Here is a 25879-nt window from a genome sequence, read left to right on the forward strand (position 1 = left end):
TCAATAATGATGTTAATATGGATTTTGTAGTAGTTTGTGACATTTTTTTATTTTTTAATATTTTTTATCGCATGCAATTTTTTCATTTTGACTTATAATATTGAAGAATACACTTTATAATATTTTTTCATTTTACAACACAAGTTGGGGTTATTATATATAGATTGCAATTATCCTCACGAAAAAAAGGTAGGGTTAGTCTCAGAAGGGTTACACCTTTTGTTTTCATAGATGTCCGCAATATATTTAGGGGTTGAAATGGACCAACAACTAAAAATGTTCCTGATTTTGCAACCGTTATAAAGGTCACAAATAGAATCCAAAAGACACGAAATCTCGCATGAAGTTAGAGTTTAGAACAGCGGGTAGAATGGAACACTACTTTTGTGTGAAAAAATACCATACAAATATCTTAGACAAGCATGTAGATGAGTCTAAATTTGGAGATACAAAGGGGCCTCTTGCTTTTGGAGATGATCGCAAAATAGTTAGGGGTTCAAATGAACCAAAAACGGAAAAAAATTCCTGATTACACAATTGAAGCCAATCGACATGCCTGAGAATAATGTTAAGGACATCGAAGAAGTCTAGTATTTTGGTTGACCATTAGATTAAATTTATCCGTTACATAATTTCAAAGGCGAAATCTTCCGAAATGGATTTAGAAATAAGGGGGCTTCTAACATATTGTAGTGTTGTAGGGTATCACATAGTCGGCCCCGCACGACTATAGCTTTTGCTTACTTGTTATTTTTGAAATTATTCAAGTTCCTCCCAAATGGTGGATTATTTTGCCTTAACTTCTTTGACATATTTCCGAGATAAAAAAAGAAAAAAAATATTCCCAAAAACTCTTCGTTACATATCTTGGTGTAAGAAAATGGACCAACTGAACAACTGGAACGAGCCAAATGGTACTAAATAATGTACAGTAGGGCCTACATTCCCATCTCTGAGCAGTATTTGCTCGTCCAGTCGCAGCTCAAACATAATGGGAGACATCAAGAGTGTGAGTATGTCATACTCTGCATGTACGACTGTATGATGACGTAGATGATTTTGAACGTTGTAGTTGTTGTTATTTTGTTGGTACTTTTCTTGATTTCGTTTAAAACGTGCTGAGCAGAGAAACTGTAAATCATTAGTGTGAGAAACGTGAAAACGGCAACAGCCAATACACGCGACACGTTACGATCAAGTTCAAGTTTTTTTTTGTTGTTGTTGCTGTTGTTATTTGGATCTTTTCTCCCTCCACGGTTCGATACACATGTCCAAAGATTTATCGTACGTTTTTTTGGTTAATCATCGTTTTTATTTTTTGTGTTCTACCCTTTACGCTCAAAGTTCTCGATCAGTGTGTGTTGCGTTGAAATGTGTTTCAATTTTCATTTTCGTGTATGACGGCGCAGTGTTGTTGTTATATTTCGCTTGGTTTCTATTTCACAACGTCTTTGGCTTGCGAATATCACCCGGACGGTTAACAATATTGTTTACGAATGTTGTTTGTTTATAAGAAGAACAACCGCAAGCTGGTTTATTTTTCTTGAAGCTTAAAAAAGAACGAATACAAAAATAAAAGAAAAATATTTTGCTGTAATTTATTTTTGCGCGAAACGCAGGAAGAACTGTGGAATAGCTAAAAATTTCAAGTTAATATTTTAAAAATACCCAAAGCCACTGCTTACGGGGGGCATAAATTTGACACATCAACAATAATTTCGCAGATCGGTGATCATCATCATTAACTTCAACAGATTACCCAAAAAAAAAAAAAAAAAAACAAAATACCAATACATTCGTACTAATTTACATACATACATACACATATTTGCCTCGAGCAACAAACAAAAATAACAAAACAAACAAATTGATCCAAACCAAAAAAAAAAAAGAACAAAAACCAATCACCACAATTCGCAGTGAATCTTAACGAGTGGAAAGTTTTTTTCTGTAAATGTTGCCGTCTGTCGTCTCTGATGCCAATCGTCATTTGTCTTGGCTAGTAGTCGGTGGCTCTTGGAATTGTTTATTTAACGAAAACTATAATTAAAGATATGGGGAGAGATATGGGGCTAGAAAATCCCGGAAATAGAGAACGGGGAAAAACCTGCCTACAAAGAGAATAAAACTACCTTACTCTCTGAGAAAGATGTTGCTTGAGAATTCTGGCAGGGAAAATAAACAGACAGACCTAATATGTGTAGCTTTTTTTAAACGATATTTTGTTACAATTGTTAAAAAGTTTACTGGCCGTTGCCTTTTTGTGCAAAAATACACAAAAAGAGAGTGATATGTGAGAGAAATTATGACAATAGTGTGCCGAGAATTAATGGAGAAAAGTCTTCCTTTAAATTAAGCAATTTCGTTATGTGGCTGCTTCGATCAGCTGTTTTATGGTTAGCGGCATATGTTTTCTGTTTGCATTTCTAAATGTCACCTTTGTACACTTTTCTTTATTTTTCTACGAAAGAAAAAAAATCATTCTTGGTCTTCTAAACAAAAACAAGTAAAAAAGCTGCAAGTTCGGCCGGGCCAAACTTTGAATACCCTCCACCATTTGGAACGAATTTTGCAATTCCCAAAAACAATAAAATCTGTTAAAAATTCTGTTAAAATGTTAAAAATACCGAATGTAACTGTTATATTATATTAGGGCCTGCATAGGTAACTTTTGTCATAAGCCATTACAATATTCAAATGCGAAACTAAAAACACGGTAAATAATGTAGCTAAAATCATCAAAATACCGAATATCGGGAGGTACCGTTATATGGGGGCTATACTAAGACGTGGACCTGCACAGACAATTTTCTGTCTTAGGCTGTAGTATCCATTACGAACTTCAAATACAAAATTTGAAATAATTCCGGTAAATAATGTCGCTAAAATTATCAAAATAGCGAATACCGGGGGTTCCGTTATATGGGGGCTATACGAAGACGTGGACCTGCAAAGATAATTTTCTGTCTTAGGCTGTAGTATCTATTACGAACTTCAAATACCAAATTTGAAATAGTTCCGGTAAATAATGTCGCTAAAATCATCAAAATACCCAATATCGGGAGGTACCGTTATATGGGGGCTATACGAAGACGTGTACCTACATGGCTCATTTTCTGTCTTAGGATGTAGTATCCATTACGAACTTCAAATACCAAAATTGAAACAATTCTGGTGAATAATGTCGCTAAAATCACCAAAATACCGTATATCGGGAGGTACCGTTATATGGGGACTATACGAAGACGTGGACCTGCACAGACAATTTTCTGTCTTAGGCCGTAGTATCCATTACGAACTTCTAATACCAAATTTGAAACAATTCTGGTGAATAATGTCGCTAAAATCATCAACATACCGAATTTCGAGAGGTACCGTTATATGGGGGCTATACGAAGACGTGGACCTGCACAGGCAATCTCCTGTCGTAGGCTTTCCACCATTGGGTAAAGGAAACATATATAAAAGTATCTGAATTCAAACGTGTTCCAGTTTAAACCACAATTACCGGTACGATCGTTTGGATAGCGCTGTTAAACTTTGCAAAAAAAAAAAAAAACATAAAGTGCGTGAGGCTGTTATATGGGGTCCATACCAATACGGGAACATCTATAGACAATTTTATACTTCAAGGATCTTCTTAAATACCAAATCTTCTTAAGGATTTTCTCAAATACCAAACTCGAAACAATTTCGTGCATAAATTCTGGTGAATAATGTCGCTAAAATCATCAACATACCGAATTTCGAGAGGTACCGTTATATGGGGGCTATACGAAGACGTGGACCTGCACAGGCAATCTCCTGTCGTAGGCTTTCCACCATTGGGTAAAGGAAACATATATAAAAGTATCTGAATTCAAACGTGTTCCAGTTTAAACCACAATTACCGGTACGATCGTTTGGATAGCGCTGTTAAACTTTGCAAAAAAAAAAAAAACCATAAAGTGCGTGAGGCTGTTATATGGGGTCCATACCAATACGGGAACATCTATAGACAATTTTATACTTCAAGGATCTTCTTAAATACCAAATCTTCTTAAGGATTTTCTCAAATACCAAACTCGAAACAATTTCGTGCATAAATGTGACTAGGATTATCAAAATACCGAATATCGGTGGATATGGTTATATTTGGGCTATAGGAAAACGTGGACCTAAATATTCAATGTTCTGCCACGGAGCTAGAACCATTTATGAACTACAAATACCAATTTTTAAACAAATCCGTGGAAAATGGGCCAAAAATCATTTAAATGCTGAATATCCGGAGGTACCAATATGTGGGGCTGTACGAAAACGTGGACCAATACATACTACGTCCCGCCACCGGGGGGGACAAATAAGTGGAAAAGTGTGGCAAAAATCATCAAAACACCGAATGTCGGGAGGTACCGTTATATGGGGGCTATACCAAATCGAGAATCTATATAGACTATGTTTCGCCACCGCGTCTAGAACCCATTATGACCTACAAATACCAATTTCTAAACAAATCCGTGGAGAAACGTGGCAAAAATCATCAAAATGCTGAATATGCAGAGGTATCAATAATTGGGGCTATACGAAAACATAGACCTATACATACTATGTCCCGCCACAGGAGCTAGAACCCATTACGTACTACAAATACCAATTTCTGGACTAATCCGTGAAAAAATGTGGTGAAAATCATTAAAATACCGAATATGGGGGCTATACCAAAACATGGACCGATATATCTTTCAATACCAACCATCTTAGACACAATAAATTTTTTTCTGAGCTACATCATGATTTCAACAGACAGACGGACATCGTTTAATCGACATAGAATTCTATGCTGATCATGAATATATATGCTTTATGGGGTTTACGACGAATATTTAGGGATGTTACAAACGGAATGACAAAGTTAATTTACCCTCCTTTTGAAGGTGGAATGTATAACGAAGAATCTTACTAAAAATAAAAATAATAAGTAATTTTTATTTACTATAATTTTTTATGTTTACCCAAAATTCCTGAGTTGTGTTACTCAGAATCTGCAAATTCTTAGAGAAGAAAATTGCTCAGAAAGGTTATTTCAGTATCATCAGCTGTCCAAATAATCGATTGTTTTGTAAACAAATAAATTGTGAGTTTTTAAAACCAGTAAAAACAATAGGGATAAAGAAATCTCAAGCAAAATTAAAATTTGCAACTCAACAACAATTGGTCACTCTTTGCGAAACAAGTTGAGCGACAAAAGTTGTTCTCAATACTAGCCCACTATTTTGTTTACGATAGCCCAACATTTTGTACAAAATGTTCTACGATAACCCAAAAGTTCAGTAAATGACAGCGAGTAAAGAAAAAATTTTAACAATTTTAATGGGATGTATATAATAACCTGTGTTGTAAGGTGAAAAAATATTACAAAAAATGTACACTTCAATATTATAAGTCAAATTGAAAAAATCGCTTGCGATAAAAATTTTAATATATATATATATATATATATTGGAAATTTTTTAAGTTATCGAACGCATTAGGCGTTTTATAATTTAACAATTTGGAGAATGTTTTAAAACGTTTGAAACATAAGTTAAGCGACTTTTAATGGAAGAATTATTGTTCAGACAGACCTATTGTTCTTGATGACTTGATAAATGGCCGTTTCATAAACTTAGTCTTTGTAACATTATAATTTAAATAATCGCCCACATTGTCTGCAATCTCATTATAGATATTTCCTACAATTTGTCTTTTTATAATGATATGGGTTTCTATGATATTTGCATATTGCTTTATTACTCATAACCAAAAAAAAAAAACATTTTTCAACTGATATTGTGTCACAATTTCATGTTGATATCTTGAAGAGTTTTTGCTGCAGCGATCATTACCCTGAAGAGTTAACATTAAAGCATATTTGACATTGCATAAATATTTAGAATAGATACCGATTAAGGTCTTAGCAAGATAAGAATAACTTCCTTGAAATATATTGTCTGTAGGTTGTAATTTTCCCTTCAAATCTTTAATACCCTCCACCATTGGGTATAGAAAAAAAATTATAAGGAAGTATCTTAATTCAAGCGTGTTCCACGGAGCTAGAACCCATTATGACCTACAAATACCAATTTTTAGGCAATCCGTGGCCAAATGTGGCAAAAATCATGAAAATGCCGAATATCGGGAGGTACCGTTATATGGGGGCTATGCGAAAATATGGACCTATAAATACAATGTTCTGATTGTAGAACCCATTAGGACTTTTAAAATACGAAATTTAAAGCAATTCCATTAAATAATGTAAAATACCGAAAAATACCGTTATATGTGTGATATACGAAGACGTGGACCTACATAGACAATTTTCTGTCATAGGTTGAAGTATCCATTACGAACTTCAAATACGAAATTTGAAAGAATTCCGGTGGAAAATGCCGCTAAAGTCATCAAAATATCGAATATCGGGTGGCATCGTTATCAGCATATTCAATTTTTTATAAAAGGCTGTAGTACCCACTACGAACTTTAAGAACGAAATTTGAAATTGAATTTCGGTAAATAATGTCGCTAAAATAGGGGCTATAAAAAGACGTGGACCTGCATAAGTGATTTTTTTGTCATAGGTTGTAGTACCCATTAAGATCTTCATATACGAAATTTTGAAGTAATTCCTCTAAATAATATGGCTAAAATCATCAAAATACCGAATATTGGGAGTTGCGGTTTTATGGGGGCTATACGAAAACGTGGACCGACCTGACACATATGCTGGTAAAATACACATGTGTGCATAATTTTAACCTTCTATCTCAATTCGTTCGAAAGGTTGTGTGATTATAACGGACAGACAAATAGATTGGCGGACATCGCTAAATCGAATTAGAATTTTACGCAGATCAAGAATATATATACTTTGTTGGATCTGACATAAGTATTTCGAGGAGTTACAAATGGAATGACAAAGTTAATACAAGGTATATTAACTTTGTCATTCCATTTGTGGCATGGTGGAGGTTATTAAAATATGGGTTAGTCTCGCAGAATTTGTCAGATGTTCATGCAGTACACACATATGCTATGCTTAGTTAAGAAACTATAATAGAAAGCACATTCTGTCTTACTAAGATTGCCGTATTTAACAAAATTTCTTCAGTCGACATACCAATGGTTGGTGATGTGGACATTTCTTGATATCAGACATTTTATTACCAATTGTAGACGTATTGTCGTCACAGTTTACCAACAACATCAACCTCAATAAACCCGTCAAAAGTGATGTGTTCTTGTAACTGGGATTTTTCAGCCAACGTGTTAAATATATCCGCATCGTAATTGGATACATTTTAAAAACCCAAAATAAATACATGTGTGCGTGCTTTAAATATCACAATTATCGCGATGTCTCTAATTCGTCTCTTTCTTTTTGTTTCTTTTTTTTTTTTTTTGAGTCTCAAAATTGTGTTCCCTAAAAAAAATATCTCCAAACAATTATTGTTAATTACAACAAATTGTTTATTTATGCAGGTAGCTATTATGACCATCGAAGTGAATACACACATTCAATATTAATCTAACAATTATCACAACAACAACTGATAAAACAAAAGGGTGAGTAATTTAAACGAGTACAGTTAAGCCTTTGTTAATACAAAATATATTCTGAAAATCAAAAAATATAAACTCTTTTAACCTATAATTTTAAAATTTTATTGAAAAATCTAGAAACAATTTAATGGGCGTTTCGCAATACTTTATAGAAGCGGATCTGGGCAGAAAATTTTCTCTCATAGGAAGCAGTACTCATTACGAACTCCAGATACCAAACTTGAAATAATTTCGATGTAAAGTTTTTTTCCGCATATCTGGAGATAAAGTTACATGGGGACTATCTCAAAACTTAGACCTATATAGATAGTTCTATGCAAGGATGTTCTCTACATACTAGAAACGCATAGAATTGATAAATATAATTGTAAAATGTTTACCACTTCTTTTTTTCAAAATATCAGATTTCATAGAAAATGCGACGATAAGTATTGTCCCATCAGCTGGTTAATGAACTCAGGTCTACATGTAAAGTCCCATTTTAAAGTGTATTTATTATCTATTCATGGTATTGATACACACTCATACCCTTCACATTCGGTAGATGTGACTACACTCATAGATACAATGATTCAGGGTTTAATAAGAATCCATTGTTATCCACATTGAATTTTCATAGAATAAAATTATATTTTGAGTCAGTCGCAAGGAAATAATCGGTCGACGCAAAAAGCTTATCTTAAAAAATGGCAACGTTATCAATGGGGGTTTTATACAAGTATATAACGAAATAAAATTTAGTAACTCTATTCGACAGATTTCGCGTGGCGATCAATTTTCCCAGGATATCATCGATAATAATACTAGGATTTTTTTTCGATCAAATTATTTGTCATAAAATTCAACTATACTTTACTCCAAAGCCAAGAATTTATAAATATTAACCAGTAAAGAAAGCCCAAAATCGGGCGGGGTTGACTTTATTATACAGTAAACCCCGCTGCATATTTTGTAGAGCTACCCATAACAAATAAACGTTTGTATGGGGTTCAGATGACTATAGTTATAATTAATATCCTCCTTCTCTGAATTGATTTCTACTACATTTTGCGGAGGATTTTGTGGCTGAACCGATATTCATCGAAATCCATCTTATTTCAGCTGATATTACACTTTTTAGGCACAATAAACGTGAAATCGGATGAAGATATATATGGAAGCTATATCCAAATCTGAAGAAAATACCGGAAGAAAATACAGGGTGAGATGAATAAACTGCAACCAATTTCAGACTGCTGTCATTTATAAGCCACTCGTTCGACAGCTGTTACAAGCGTAAAAAGGCATTTTGGTGAGAATTTTCCAGAAAAAAGTTTATCGTGATGGAATTCAAGCGTGATAGTGTAATTTCTTTATATTTGGCTGGAAACCACAAATGGCTATCGTAAGAGCACTCCAGCATTTAAATGTGAATAAATCTTTTGTTTCTCCTTTCATCGCTCGTTTCCGTGATACTGGCAGCATAGCCCGACGTCAAGGAAGTGGAAGAAAAAAAAAACAGCAACATCAGCAGTAATGGTTCGAAAAGTAAAGAAGCGACTTGACCCGCGTCGCTGTGGCCGAAAAATGGCTCGTGAGCTGAACATATTGCTCGGGTTAAAGCCATGGCAATTCCAAAAAGTGCAAGAACTTTCACCGCAACAGAAAGAAAATTGAGTCAAAAGAGCTAAAGAGTTGCTTCGCTTGGCCGAAAGTAGTGAACTGCTGAATTTGGTTTTCTCCGATGGAAAAACATTCGTTGTCCACCAGTTTGTAAAGAAACAAAATGATCGTGTTTACCTGCCAAAGAGGTCATCTGAAAATGTGCTCCTTCGGTTGGCCACCAGAACTCAAGCGCCGACAATGGCGATGCCGTTGGCCGCCATAACAGCCAATGGTCTCTCTCCACTCGTATTAATCGAGCGCGACATCAGAATAAATGCCGAATATTATCGCGAAAATATTCTGAAGGGTGTATTAAAGCCTTGGGCACTCAAACATTTTGGCCGCAGACCTTGGACATTCCAACTAGACTCAGCACGCGCCACCCAAGAATGGTTACAAATTGAGGTTTCTCGCCTAATTTACAGCCCAGAATGGCCACCAAAATCTCCGGATACCAATTCGTTGGACTATTGTCTCTGGAGTATTTTGGAAAGCAAGGTTGGCACTAAAAAATACCAAAGTGTCGATCACCTTAAGCAAGCGCTGCGCCGGGAATGGGCCAAAATGCCGCAGAGCAACATTCGGGCAGCATGTGATGAAGGCCATACTTCGTGTCAAAGGTGATCATTTCGAACAAATCTAAACTTATTCTAAAATTTGATGCTATTTCCAACATTTTTACACCTTACACCAGCATTTGTTTGTAACAGGCAAAAGGAAACGAGATATACCCATAGTTCCTTTTGATGATCTGTATAGAATTACATTCTGAGTAGATTTATCCATGTCCGTTCGTCCATCTGTCCATGTATTTGTAAACAAAGTACAGGTCGCATTTATTGTCCGATCTAGATGACACCAAACGTGTAATATAAATAGGCCTGATAATAATCAAGCTAAATTTGATCGAAAGCGGTTCAGATATAGCTATAGCTCCCATATATATTCTTCATCCGATTTTTTACTTCTGTCCTTCACAGACGAAATATGCACTCTGTAATAACTGTATTTGGGAAAATATATGAAATATGACCAGAATTTATCAAGATCGCTTCAGATTTGGATATAGCTGGGCCAAAGGGCCCAAAGGTCCGTCGAATATGGGCAACCCTGTATATATCGTACGGCAGCGATAATCTCGGCCAATCGCCTTGGTCGACTTTTATATGGCCTCTTCGGATTAGAAAGAGCCTTACCAGTCGAAAATTTTGCGTATAAACGCTTAATGGTGTTCTTAGAAGGCGCACTTCTCACATTTTTTAATGTTTTAAAAGCACGCTGAGTTTTTATACCCTACACCACATAGTGGTAAGGGTATTATGTCTTTGTGCATTTGTTTGTAACATGGAGAAGGAAACGAGATAGACCCATAGTTACTTTTGAGAACCTTCATAGAATCACTTTCTGAGTCGATTTATGCATGTCAGTCCGTCTGTCCGTCCGTCCGTCCGTCCGTCTGTCCATGTATTCTTGTGAACAAAATGCAGGTCGCATTTATTATCCGATTGAGATGAAATTTTCCAAACAATATTTTTTTGGCCCAAGGACGAACCCTATTGAAATTGGTGAGAATCGGATCAAATTTAGATATAGCTCCCATATATATCTTCATTCGATTTCGGGTTAAATGTGCACCAAATATCCACTATCAGTCCAAATTACCTGAATTTTGGCACACCCAACCGAATTCGGCCTAGAAGCAAGTATATCAAATTTGGAGAAAATCGGTTCAGATATAGCTATAGCTCCCATATATATCTTTCATCCGATTTGATCTTTAAGTCCCTCACATTCCTACTATGCACTCCACAACCGTGATATTTGGTACCAGGTATTAGATGGAGCACAGAAATAGCTGTTTTAAATTTTATCGAAATCGGTTCAGATTTGGATATAGCTCCCATATATATCTTCATCCGATTTCGGGTTAATTGACCACCAAATGGCCAATATCAGCCCAAATGGTCCGAATTTTGGCACATGTGACCGACATTAGCCTTAAAGCAAATACAACAAATTTGGAGAAAATCGGTTCAGAAACAGCTATAGCTCCCATATATATCTTCATCCGATTTCGGGTTAAATGTGCACCAAATGTCCACTATCAGTCCAAATTACCTGAAGTTTGGCTCACCCAACCGAGTTCGGCCTAGAAGCAAGTATATCAAATTTGGAGAAAATCGGTTCAGATATAGCTATAGCTCCCATATATATCTTTCATCCGATTTGGTGTTTAAGCCTCTCACATTCGTAATATGCACTCCACAAGAATGATATTTGGTACCAGATATAAGATACAGCCCAGAAATAGCTGTTTTTAATTTTATCGAAATCGGTTCAGATTTGGATATAGCTCCCATATATATCTTCATCCGATTTCGGGTTAATTGTGCACCAAATGGCCGATATAAGTCCAAATGGACTGAATTTTAGTACATCGGACCAAATTCAGCCTAGAAGCAAGTATATCAAATTTAGTGAAAATCTGTTCAGATATAGATATTGCAACCATAAATATGTTTCATCCGATTTAGAGTTTTAGTCCCATACATTCGTAATATTCACTCCACAACCATGATATTTGGTACCAGGTATTAGATGGAGCACAGGAATAGCTGTTTTAAATTTTATCGAAATCGGTTCAGATTTGGATATAGCTCCCATATATGTCTTCATCCGATTTCGGGTGATTGACCAACAAATGGCCGTAATAGCATCAATTTTGGCAAATTCGACCGAAACCAGCTTAGAAGCAAGTACACCAATTTTAGTAAAAATCGGTTCAGATATAGCTATAGCTGCCATATATATCTTTCATCCGATTTGGTCTTTAAGTTCCTCACATTCGTAATATGCACTCCACAGGAATGATATTTGGTACCAGATATCAGATAAAGCCCAAAAATAGTTGATTTTAATTTTATTAAAATCTGTTCCGATTTGGATATGCCTCCCATATATATCTTCATCCGATTTCGTGTTAATTGTGCATCAAATGGCCAATATCAGCCCAAATCACCTGAATTTTCGTACATAAGACCGAATTCAGTCTAGAAGCTAATACGTCAAATTTGGAGAAACCCGGTTCAGAGATAGCTATAGTTCGTAAAATGCACGATAGAATTAGATAGATTTTGATTTTGTACCAAATATCTCATAGAGCTCTGAAATGCCCTGTATAAACCTTTTTACGAGAGCTCTACTAAATATGCATAGTGGTGTAGGGTATCATATAGTCGGCCCCGCCCGACTTTTGAGCTTTCCTTACTGGTTACAATTGACTTCTTGCAAATTTAATCAAAATCAGCTTGGACTGACGCTTCAAACGCGGTATGTCATTAAGCGATGTGATATCTCTGTCAAAAGTTATGGCGTTGCCAGATGGGTCCGTCGAATATGGGCAACCCTGTATATTATAATGTCGACTTTAATTGTCGTTAATTGTCGACTTAAAGACTTTCTTTAATGGTTTGCTTTCATTCAATAAAATTAAAAAAAAAAAACAATAATAAAAATTATGGCGTTTGACTTTGTTTCAGTTTTTCTATCTCACCCTGTAGGCCCACGTTTTCGTAAAGCGCACATAATATCCGATATAAATCCGATAAATGGCTTCCTCTTATTCTCAATTATAACTGCTCTGAGGCCATAATACATATTCAGAAGGTCATAATACACGTTCATAGTTGATATGATCTACTTCACATGATTTCCCAATATAATCGTTTATTTGTTACGTTTAGCTGTACTAAATATGAACAGTGGTGAAGGAATATCATATAGTCGGTCCAGTCCGACTTTTGGCCTTTTTATACCCTACAACACTATGTGTTGGGGGTATTATAAGTTTGATTGGGCCAAAAATTATGTAACACCTCGAAATATTGATTTCCCACATAGGAAAGTATATATGGATCTTCCTAGCTCGCCGAGTTGAGTCGATCTAGCTATGTATGTCCGTCCGTCCGTCTGTCCGTCTGTCCGTCTGTCCGTCTGTCCATGTTAATTTGTAATCACTCTACAGGTCGCAATTATGGCCCGATCTTCACGAAATTTAGAATGGAGATGGGACTGGGGTCAGAATAGAACCCTATTTCTTTTGGAGATGATCGCCAAATGTTTAGGGGTTGAAATGGACCAAATACTGAAAAAATGTCGGATTTTGCAGTAGCTATACAGGTCGCAATTATAGACCAATCGACGCGGAATTTCGCATGTAGCTAGAGTTTAGGGCGGGGAAGAAGCCTACCAATTTGTGTGGTCATCGGATAATATTTAGCGGGTAAAATAGGCCATATCTTTGTTGTTGAAAAAATTCAAAATTTTTCATTAAACCGCGAATATTTTAAATCCCGGCAAAATCACAAAGCCTTGGCAAGGTTACTTCTGATCTTTACATTGATGTTAACATCCATCAAAACGGATATATAGCAAAATATGTGCGATATATATGTCTATCAAAGAAGATATGCATGAAAGATCTCTTATATGTCGAGAACGGCTGAACTGATTTCGACAGTTCTCATTAATTCAGAATGGCCTCTTGGCAGGAAAGACAAAACCTCTAAAAAAATTGCATAAAAATATCTCTCTAAAGATGAAAATATTGATTTTGTAAAATTGTCTCATATTTTTTCAATTTTGTCATATTTTTGGCATATTTTCATTTTGAATTAAACATTTGGTAATATTTCTATAGCTAACAAAACTAAGTAGTTGAGATATCAGGATATCATATACAGATCGTATTTATGGCCCGATCCTTACGAAATTTTGCATGGGGATAAGATGAGGGTCAGAATAGATGCCTACTCTTTTTGGAGATGATCGCCATATATTTAGGGGTTGAAATGGACCAAAAAACTGCAAGATTTTCTGCAGGTCGTAATTATCGCCCGATCCTCACGCACATTTGAATGGGGGTTACCGGACATTACAAAAGCCAAGCAGTTTTGGGTGGAATACAGGAAAGACGCACTTCTGACTATTTCGTTAACGATGATTTCGTTGAAGAATATAGCCAAATGTCTGTATCTCATATAGATGCGTTTCAGTAAAAAACCAACAATAAATGTTAATCTTTTGCCACTTCTGAGAGATTATAGGTCTTTGGGAAATATTGGTTCCAGATCTAGGAAGACCATTTACGTGCAACATCTACTTATAAATTGGAAATGAGCAAATTAGTTCAAGTTTCTATTATTCGAAAATTAGAGGACGGAACCTGATGGTTTTCTTTTATTATTTGTCACAACATCTTGTGGAATTCTTTCGAGTATCTCGCCTATATCAACTGTATCGTTTATTATAGTGTTGTAGGGTATTCAACGGTCGGCCCCGCTCGACTGTAGCCTTTGCTTACTTGTTTACTTGTTGCTTTTACATTGGCTAAACAATAACTAATCTATTTGAGTATTTTGTAATTTATTGAACGGTTATCCGATTGAGTTGCTCATTTGAACGCATACCGTATAACCTGTAAAAGCATCACTTCACATGAAATCATTTGATTTAGATTTCGATGTTCTCTTATTGCTGGAAGTTTCTGCCAAACCACAAATAACCATGATAATATTCAAAAATTACATTATTTGAGTTGCCAAATCATTTGCCATGGCATTCAAATCGTAATCACAAATCACTTTCTTGACCACAGTGAATGATCTCGCCAGTTCTGTGAAGAACTCTTGACATTGAAAACCATTGTTGCTTTTAGCCATAATTTGCCATAACCCGAATGTAGTTTACAATACCTGCCATGATTTCTTGTGAAACACAAATACCTGTGTGGTATGGAGCGACAAGTTCTTTGTGCGCAGCTTCATGCTGCCCATATTGATGGAATGACATTATTGATTCTGTATTCTCAATTCGCTCGTTCGCTCACACACATATAGGTGGCAATACAATTCCAAAGAAACGAGTTAGAAAGTATCAGTCGGTTTGTCGGCAGATAATACATATGAGGGATGATGGGTTCCAGACGGAGGGGGCCAATGAAATATATCGTCTCACTTCATATGAGAGATATTTTTTTATACCCTACAACACTATGTGTTGGGGGTATTATAAGTCTGATTTTGCAAAAAGTTTGTTAGATTTCTAAATATTGTTCCTAAATCCACAATGTAGGCTCATTAAGATAAATACCGTATTTGGCCATTTCTGGAGGAATCCTTTGAACAGGATAATTCCATTGGCCAATATGCTTTCCAGGACAATTCTGGTTCGGAGGATTTCTCCAGAAATGTCTAAATACCTCGGAATCTGTCTGATTGATCAACAGTTTTTATTTTGCCAATGGATAGCACTCTTCATTAGCTTTCCATTGATGTGCATCTTGGACTGGAAGAATCGTCCTGGAAGGCATATTGGCCAATGGAATTATCTCGTTCAAACGATTTCTCCAGAAATGACCATATACCCCGGAATCTGTCCAATCATCCAACACTTTTTATGGATAGCATTTTATGATGTCAATAGATAGTACTCTTCATAAGCTTTCCATTGCATATTGCACCCGAAGAGTTGTCCTAGAAGGTATACTGGCCTTTTTTAAGGATTCCTCGAGAAGGATTGTACGGAATAAACCTTATCCGAAGTCGATCTAAATTTGACAATAACATTACAATGTACCAAGTTTGGACCAAATCTTATACTCCCTTTCATAGTCAGCCAGACAGAAGAACAGACACCTTTAGTCAAACTCCAGATATCCGGAAACGATTTTGTTCCAAAAAGACCTAGGGTCTAAAATCGTTATTTATGATATATACCCTCTGGCTGGGGGTATAAAAAGCAGCTAAGTACTGCCGGGCCGAACTTTTAATATCCTCCACCATTTCGAAGGAACTTTCCAAATGTGAAAAAATCATTTAAAAAAGTCACTATAATTTTTAAAATTCCCATTGCGAACACCGAAGTTCGAATGATAAATAATTCTGCTGAAAAGTGTGGCTAAGACCATCAAAATACCTAATATTGGGAGGTACCGTTGTATGGTGGCTGTAGAAAAAACATGGTCCATTGCAACCAATTAATTTCCAGCGAAGGCGATGCCTATTACGAACTCCAAATACCTAATTTAAGATAATTATTATGAAATAGAAAAAACGACCGGGCGGAACATTGAATACCCTCCACCATTTGCAACGAATTTTGAAATATTCAAAAAAAAAAAAAAAAAAAAAAAAACTTAAAAATTCTGTTAAAATCTTAAAATTACCGAATATAGCTCTTATATTGTGGTCTGTACGAAGACATGGACTTGCATAGGCAACTTTTGTCATAAGCCATCCAAATATTCAAATACGAAACTTAAAAAAAATCCGCTGAATAATGTAGCTGAAATCATCAAAATATCGAATATAGGGAGGTACCGTTATATCGCGGCTATACGAAAACCAGGACCTGCATAGACAATTTTTCAGGGTGAAGTAGCTATTAAGAACTTCAAATACGAAATTTCAAACAATTTTGGTGAATATTGTCCCTAGAATCGTCAAAATACCGAATATATGGAAGTACTGATATATGGGGCCTATACAAAGACCTGGACGTCCATTACGAATTCTAAATACGAATTTTGAAACAACTCCGGTGAATAATGTCCCTAAAATCATCAAAGTATCGATATCGAATATCGAGTTTGTGGGCTATACGATATCGTGGACCAATATAGACATTTCTCTTCCAGGGAATAAAGTGCTTAGAATGAACTTCTAGTATGGATTGTTAGACAATTCTATTGAAAAATGTAGCCAAAATCATTAAAATATCGAATATTGGAAGATACCTTTATATGGGGCATGTACGATATCGTGGACCGATATAGCCCATCTTCGAACTTCACCTGCCTGCAGACAAAAGACTGATCTGTGGTCCTATACTTATTCATTTTAAGTATAGCCTGATTAAAACAGACGGACGAACAGGGCTAAATCGTCTTAGAATTTTACGATGATCAAGAGGATATATACATTGTTATGTCTAAAATTATTATTTCGATTAGTTACAAACGGAATGATGAACTTAGTATGGTGGAGGGTATAAAAATATAGCTAACATCCTCAAAAAGCAGAATATTACGAGATACCGTTATATGGGCACTATACTAAGATATGGACCTGTATAGGCGATTTTCTGTCAGGTATTGCCCAGTACGAACTCCAAATATCAAATTTTATTTACCTAAACTTGGATCTAAATGGGCAGTAAGGACAGCAAGGATATTATCTTCATACTTGGGACCCAAACTACCGCTTTACAGTAAATTTGATTCAAAACAATCACAAATATAGCATTTTCAGATTAAATGAAACCTTTTGCAATTCAAATGAATCTTTTTGCAGCGGGAATGAAACCTTTTGCAGTGGAATTGAAACCTTTTGCAGTGGAAATGAAACCTTTTGCAGCGGGAATGAAACCTTTTGTAACCGAAATGAAACCCTTTGCAACCGAAATGAAACCATTTGCAACCGAAATGAAACTTTTTGCAAATCAAATGAAACTTTTAAATTTATAGATGGAAAAATAACAAAACATTTTTATTTTTAGTAGGTTTAAAATGAAATAAACTAATTATAACTAATATATAGTTAAAGAGGAATTTTTATTGATTATTAATAACTATGTTTTTATAAATTTTTTTCTTAAGCTTCCATAAAACACAAGTGTAGATGCAGAAAGATTGAAAAAAGTTATTCAAGGTATTTTTTTCAAAGGACCCGAATTAGGAACCTTTTTATAATCTCCTCCATGGAAAGGAGGATATATTAAATTTGTCATTCGGTTTGTAACACCTCTAAATATTCGTCGTAGACCCCATAAAGTATATACAATCATGATCATAGTTGATTTAATGATTTCCACTTATCTGTCTACTGAAATCACGACTACTTTATCTCCATAATCAATAAAGCTGCGAAGCGGGAATCCTTTATTAGGAAAGATTAATAGTATACTATAACTATAAAAATTGTGGTAAAGCTTAATTTCACATTTCAGTCCTGGCCATACCTATAAAGGCCAAAATTTGTTTAAATTTCTCTTTTTAGCGTTAAGCATTTGGAATTTAATAATATTGAAGCATTTTATATGAAATTAATAAAGAACTATTTTTTATTACAATAATTGAAAATTTAAGAAATAATATAAATAAATGTAGATATTTATAATCAATAAAAAATCCTCTTTGTCAATATATTAGTTATAATTAATTGATTTAATTTAAAAACTACTAAAAATATAAATGTTTTGTTATTTTTCCTTCTATAAATTTAAAAGTTTCATTTGATTTGCAAAAAGTTTCATTTGATTTGCAAAAAGTTTCATTTCGGTTGCAAAAGGTTTCATTTCGGTTGCAAAAGGTTTCATTCCCACTGCAAAAGGTTTCATTTCCACTGCAAAAGGTTTCAATTCCACTGCAAAAGGTTTCATTCCCGCTGCAAAAAGATTCATTTGAATTGCAAAAGGTTTCATTTAATCTGAAAATGCTATAGATCCAAAACACCTTAAATCTGACGGTAGCGTTAAATGTGTGCTATACCAAAACGTGAATGTATATGGCGTATTTTCAACCCCAAAAACTCTACGGACCTAAAATATATCTGAATAAAATTTTATCAACCTCTTTCTTTTCTGATTTCCACAGAGGGACGGGCATGGCTTAATCGACATATAAGATTATGCTGACCAAGAATATATAGATAGATATAGATGGATATACTATGGTCTGAAATTGTTTTTTCGAAGTGTTACAAATGTAGCGATAAACTTATGGTGGAGTTTGGGAAAATATTTCAATGTCACTTTTTGAGAATCGAAATAAATTAAACGTCTTTATCAAACAAATATGTTGTAAATATGTTCATGTTTTCTTAAATCACGCCTACATAAGCCCCTCCACATTTATGTATTTCAATAATATTCCCTTAATTGGTTTTGATTTCACTATGGTATTTACTTAACAAAACTAGAGATACAAAACACATTGTCTGATTTGTTCCGGTCCAAGAAGTTGCAGACATTTTACAAACTTTTAAGAAGGACATTTGCAGTGGTTAGCTGCTCATAACATTTCAATGGCCGTCTCTTAAAGACAATGTCGTGTTATAGGCTTAATTTTTTTTGCTCACATTCACTCACACACACACACACTCAGCATTACATTTTTATTTATTTATTTTTTATTTATTTGCGCAGTTCAGTTTCGATGACAATAACAATTCGATGAAGGTTGCCAGCCTCAAATTGATTCTGATTGTTTGTTCAATATTTTTGCACAGTTCGTTTGAATTGTAGATTGCAGACCACCACAGAATCTGTCGTATCGGAAAACAAAAATACAAATGTTCATTTAAATGCAGCAGTAGCAGTGGCAGCAACAGCAACAATAGACGTTGTTAAGTGATGGCGGCCACAATTTGTTTTAATAAATACAAATAAAAGAGCAACAACATATACAACAGTCCGGTGGAAATAGATACAGAATACCAGATTGTGGTTACATGGAACAAAAACTTCCGTTTTATTAAAATCAGAGTTTTTTTCGACACAATTTATTTTCACTTTGTTATAGTAAATTAATTTGTCGATTTATTATTCAAAAAAAAAAAAACATTTTTTCTAGTGCATTTCGGAGGCTGTCTTTTTTTAACAAATTACATAAATTGTTATTACGAATCCTATGTAATAGTAGGATGCTAAGGACCACACCAAAATTTTATTTTCTCACTAAAATCACAGGGTAATATTGGTGGCATTAAGGCGTAGGTAAATTGGAAAAAAGGCTAAAATTAATGCTACACGATAGTTTAATTTGGAAAGTAGTAAAGCAAAGCGGAACTTTTAAGAAATCAATCAATCGTCAATGTATCGTAGATTAGGGGAGGATAATAACACTGTGCGATAGCAAAACTACAAACTTGCTCCAATGTTCCAATTCTGGCTTGGGGAGCCCACAGACTACGAATATACCTTTGGTTTTTCTGGGTCACTTCGAAAATTGATTTTATAAAGGTAAATATAGAGAAAATTCGATTGGATTTTCAATTTTAATCGTGTATAACTTCCATTTTTAACAACAGATTTCTTTTATTTTTGTACCCTCCACCAAAACACTATTGTGCCGATTGCACGCTTTTGAGGCAAAAAAATCACTTTTAAAGTTAGTCGTTTGAATAAAAAAATAATGGAATTATGTTCATAACACTTTCAAAACCTCGAAAACAATAAAATACAATCTGGCAACAACCTAAGGCCTTATAGTGAGTTGTCAATCTTCTATTCGTTATTTCCTGACATTTAAACTTAATCAAATTTGGCGCCAAACAAAAAATGTTTGCAATATATTAACAACAACCAGTAAAGAAAGTCTTAAAGTTGGGAGGGTCCGACTTAATGATTCCCTACACCACTTTGCTTATTTAGAAGAGCTTCACATAAAAAATAAAGTTTTTATGGGGAATTTGTGAGAATTAAATCATACCAGCTATGATTATAGTTATAGTTTAAAATACAAAGGACTACATTTGCCGAAACATTTGAGAATTTTCAATTCGGGATTTTATTACCCACTTGGTGCACAATTAACTTGAAATGAGATAAAGATATGTATGGGAGCTATATCCACATCTGGACCGATCTCGATAAAATTTTGCAAGGGAATTTTTGAGCTGGATTTGATATATTTCCCCACATATCATTGTTATGGCTGCGGAGGACAAAAATAACAAATCGGATGAACAATATATATGAACATATAGCTATATCTGAACCGATTTCGATCAACTATTCGATACTAGTTTCTAGACCCAATTTTGTCATAAGTGCCAAATTCCATCACTTTTGGGCTAATATTACACGTTTGGTACACAATAAAAGGTAAATCGGACGAAGGTGAGATAAAAAACTGCAACAAAGTCAAATATTTCAATATTTTTTAAATTTTTTAAATTGTATTGAATGAAGGCAAAAAATGTCGGAAATAGCATCAAATTTTGGAATAAGTTTAGACATTTTTCGAATTTGTCACCTTTGGCACGAATTATGGCCTTCAAACGGCCAATGAAACCTTCACACGCAGTTGCTCTACGGTATTTTGGTCCATTCCCGGCCAAGCGCTTGTTTGAGGTGATCGACACTTTGGTATTTTTAGTGCCAACCTTGCTTTCCAAAATGCTCCAGACACAATAGTCCAACGGATTGGTATGCTGAGATTTTGCTGGCTATTGTGCGCTGGAAATTAAGCGAGGAACCTCATTTTGCAATGTCCAAGGTCTGCGGCCAAAATGTTTGCGTGTCCAAGGCTTTACCATCGGCTCTTATGGCGGCTCACACCATTATCATGGCCGGCGCTTGAGTTCTGGTGGCCAACCGAAGCTGACCTCTTTGGCAAGTAAACACGATAATTTTTTTTGTTTACAAACTGCTGGACAACGAATGTTTTTCAAATTCGGCAGTTCATCTCTTTCGGCCAAGCGAAGCAACTCTTTATCTCTTTTAAGTCTGTTTTCTTTCTATTGTGGTGTAAATTCTTGCAATTTTCGGAATTCCAATGGCTTTATTTCGAGCTCATTTTTTTAAATTTCCCGAATGGAATATTGCGATATGTTCAGCTCACGAGCCATTTTTCGGCCAATGCGACGCGGGTTTCGATCAAGTCGCTTCTTTACCTTTCGAATCATTTCTGCTGATGTTACTGTTTTCTTCGGTCCATATCATTGACGTCGGGCTACGCTACCAGTAACGAGCGATGGTATGAGACACAAAATATTTATTCACATTTAAATGCTGGTGGGCTCTAACGATAGCCATATGTGGTTTTCCAGCAAATATAAAGAAATCACACTATCACGCTTGAATTCCATCACGAATAACTTTTTTTCTGGAAAATTCTCACCAAAATGCTTTTGTACGTTTGTAAACAATATAATGAGCTGTCACTGGAATAATTTCAACAGCTGTCGGACGAGTGGCTTAGAAATGATAGCAGTCTGAAATTGGTTGCAGTTTTTTCATCTCACCCTGTGTATATGGGAGCTATATCTAAATGTTGACCGATTGTCTCCGATTTTAATAGGGTTCGTCCTTTGGTCAAACTAATGATTTGTACAAAATTTCATCTAGATTGGGCGGACGGACAGACGAACGGACGGACATACACAATGTCACAGAATGTGATTCTATGCAGATCATCAAATGGAACTATGGGCCTATCTCGTTTCCTTTTGTCTGTTACAAACAACTGCACAAAGACATAATACCCTGACCACCTTGTGGTGTAGGGTATAAAATATACATTTTAGACCCCACAGCATAAAATTCTATGCCGATTTATCGCTTTCCGTCTGTCTGTGCGTTTGTGGAAATCATTTTAGCTTCCGAACGAATTGATAAAATTTTACTCAGATGTGTTTGTTCTGCAGGACTTTTGGTATTGAAAATGGCCCACTATATAGGTCCACGTTTTGATGATTTTAGCGGCATTATTTAGCGGAATTTGAAGTTCCTAATGGGTGCTGCAAGCTATAACAGAAAATTGCCTATGCAGGTCTACGTTCTCGTGTAGCACCCATATAACTGTATCCCCCTGTATTCGGTATTTTGATGATTTTAGCGACATTTTAGCGATCCACCGGAATTGTCTCAAATTTCGTATTTGCAGTTCGCAACGGGTATTACAACCCTTCACAGAAAATTCTGCATTCAAGTCTTCCCATATTCAGTATTTTGATGATTTTAGCGACATTATTGACCGGAATTGTCTCAAATCATCTCTGATAGAAAATCGTTTATGCAGGTCCACCTTCTCGTATAGCCGCCATATAACGGTGCCTCCCTATATTCGGTATTTTGATGATTTTTGCGACACTATCCAAAGGAATTGTCTCAAATTTCGTATTTAAAGTTCGGAATTGGTACTACAATCTGTGACAGAAAATTGACTAAGCGGGTCCACATTTTCATATAACCCCCATACAACAGTACCTCCCTATATTCGGTATTTTGATGCTTTTAGCAACATTATTCAACTAAATCGTTTCAAGTTTCGTATTTGGATATTGTGATGGCCTATGACAAAATTTGACTATGCAGGTCGAAGTCTTCGTACAGACCTCAATATAACGATATCTCCCTATATTTTTATGATTTCAACATATTTTTTAATTTCCAAATCCCTTCCAAATGGTGGAGGGTATCCAAGGTGTACTGCTTTTTTACCTGTTCCTTTATGGTATCGAAAAAAAAAATGCAAAACTAGTAGATTCTTATAGGGTTTGGAACAGAGAAAATATTTGAATAGATTTAATAGTTTGGTTTTGAAGCTGTTTCCTTCAGCTACTTCGAATAACAACCAGAATATATATGCTTTGTAGGGTCTAACATGGAGGAGTTACAAACGGAATGACGATGTTAATATACCCTACATAGACTGGTGGGTGGTATAATGTGGGTTATCGTATCGGTTTACATTTTTGCACTTCTGGAACAGAGCAAATGTATTGCGACTCTAAATTACTGGATATTCCATTCACGGTTCACACCACACGTTGTGTACCACTTGCATCCAATTTTATTGGAAAATATGGCGAAAGCCTTCAAACATCTACAATAGATCAAGAGGAAATATTGTACAGTTGATTTCTATAGAAATCGGGTTAGATTAATACGTAGATTAGACTTGATGAATAATTTCCTCCAATTTTATATAAGTAATGAGCCGAACACCCACGCTCTCCATGTATTTTTGATTATTATTTAATATTAGGTTTTTTCGATGTTTGACCATTTCTAATTCTCTTATCTAACCATTGATACTAAAAGGATTTTATTTTCGACTTTTTAAAAACGGTCATCATTAGAAATTGTATTTAGTCATTAATCATTTTTTGTTTTTGATTGAAAGCCATGGCAATTAATTTATCAAAAAAAAAAAAATTGTTAAACAATCAAAATGAAATTACATTTCAAAGCCCCTGGACAGAAAACATATTAATCTTGCATCACTATTTGTTTTTGTTGAAAGTGAGCAATAAAATTGATTGGTAACAATTAAATTTTGCCAATTTCCTATTTAGTCACAACATAGGCCACTTATTATCGGTAGATGTTTCGATAATCATTGAACTGGTTTACTTTGAAACCACATACGTTGCTGTTGTTGTTGTTGTTGTTGTTGTTGCTGCTGTCTCCCTCATACTTGTTTAGGCATTAACATATGTCACGTGCTCCAACCGAATTACACCTTTCACATTTTTGGTTTCTCTTCGTACCTACCGTATTGAATGCATAACGGAATGAATGTAAACTCAGCGCAAAATGACAATTTCAAGATCGTCTGGAATTCTGTTTCCACATGATCTCGGGCAAACAAACACACAGAGCGTAAGAATAACACAAACAATAAACCCAATCAGTTCTTTTAATTTATTGTTCGTGTGTGTGTGTGTGCGTATTTCATTTTTGAATTGAGCGAAACTTGTTTGCTGCTGTATTTTACAAATCGTGTTAAAAAATATATTGTTATTTTTAAATTCATTCGAATGTACGAATAAGATCAGAATAACAGAAAGATTTTCAATACTTAATAACGAATATTTGCAATTCTCATATTGAGAAAACTTGGGTGTGATTTGATGTGTATAATATTGAGTATTTAACAGAGACTATCGCAATTGACAAATAACATTGAATTAAAAAAGCAGTTAAGTTTCGGCAGATTTCCTTTACAAAAGATATGTGATATTCTTTGGAATATGTTGAAAACTTGTGAGATAACAGATATAGTGGACCGAAATATTCCAATTTATTTAATGCTGCTAAAAAAATTAGAGTATGCAAAATTTAAAAAAAAAAAAACAAGTAAAAAGGCTATAACCATTTGGAACGAATTTAGAATTTTTCAAAAAAAAAAAAACATTTATATAATCCGTTAAAAATTATGTTAAAATCTTAAAAATACCGAATATAAAAAGTCACCATTATATTGAGGTCTATACGAAGACGTGGACTTGTATAGGCCATTACAATGTTCAAATACGAAACTTAAAAAGATAATCAAATTAAAAATAATCATTTAGGGAGGTGCCGTTATATGGGGGCTATACGAAGATCTGTACCTGCATAGGCAATTTCATGTCACAGGCTGTAGTAACGATTCCGAACTTCGAATACGAAACTTGAAATAATTCCGGTGAATATTATACCTAAAATACTTAAAATACTGGGGTTACTGTTATGTGGGCGCTATACTAAAACGTGGACCTATGTAGACAATTCTCTTCTGGGGAATAAAGTATTCACAAGGAACTCCTTGTGTGGATTTTAAGACAATTCCGTTGAAAAATGTGGCTAAAATCATGAAAATGCAGAATATCGGGGAACCGTTATATACGGGATATATGATATCGTGGATCTGTATAGATAATTATCTTCCAATGTTGCTAAATTCATCAAAATACCGAATATCGAGAGGTACGGTTATATGGGGTACGTATATCGTGGACCTATGTAGACAATTCTCTTTTAGGGGGTAAATAACTCACTGAGAACTCCTTGCGTAAAATTTCAGACAATTCCATTGAAAATGTGGCTAAAATCGTCCAAATACCGAATATCGAAACAGCCCATCTTCGAATTTGATTACAACAGA

At 35.0% G+C, this 25879-nt stretch overlaps 1 protein-coding gene across 2 annotated transcripts in view; it reads left to right on the forward strand.

Annotated features, from left to right (window-relative positions):
* The first annotated feature begins 1142 nt into the window (after positions 1 to 1142).
* Positions 1143 to 25879, forward strand: part of LOC101895719 (anion exchange protein 3) — a 129110-nt gene continuing 104373 nt past the window's right edge. The window contains exons 1-2 of one of the 2 annotated variants that reach the window (XM_059131904.1): positions 1143 to 1284; positions 7501 to 7584. The gene's annotated coding sequence lies outside the window, so the exon portion shown is untranslated. The remainder of the gene's footprint in view (positions 1285 to 7500; positions 7585 to 25879) is intronic. The other variant, XM_059131907.1, reaches the window with a different exon arrangement.

This window comes from Musca domestica, unplaced genomic scaffold (assembly GCF_030504385.1).
Source record: "Musca domestica strain aabys unplaced genomic scaffold, Musca_domestica.polishedcontigs.V.1.1 9, whole genome shotgun sequence".
Taxonomy (NCBI): domain Eukaryota; kingdom Metazoa; phylum Arthropoda; class Insecta; order Diptera; family Muscidae; genus Musca; species Musca domestica.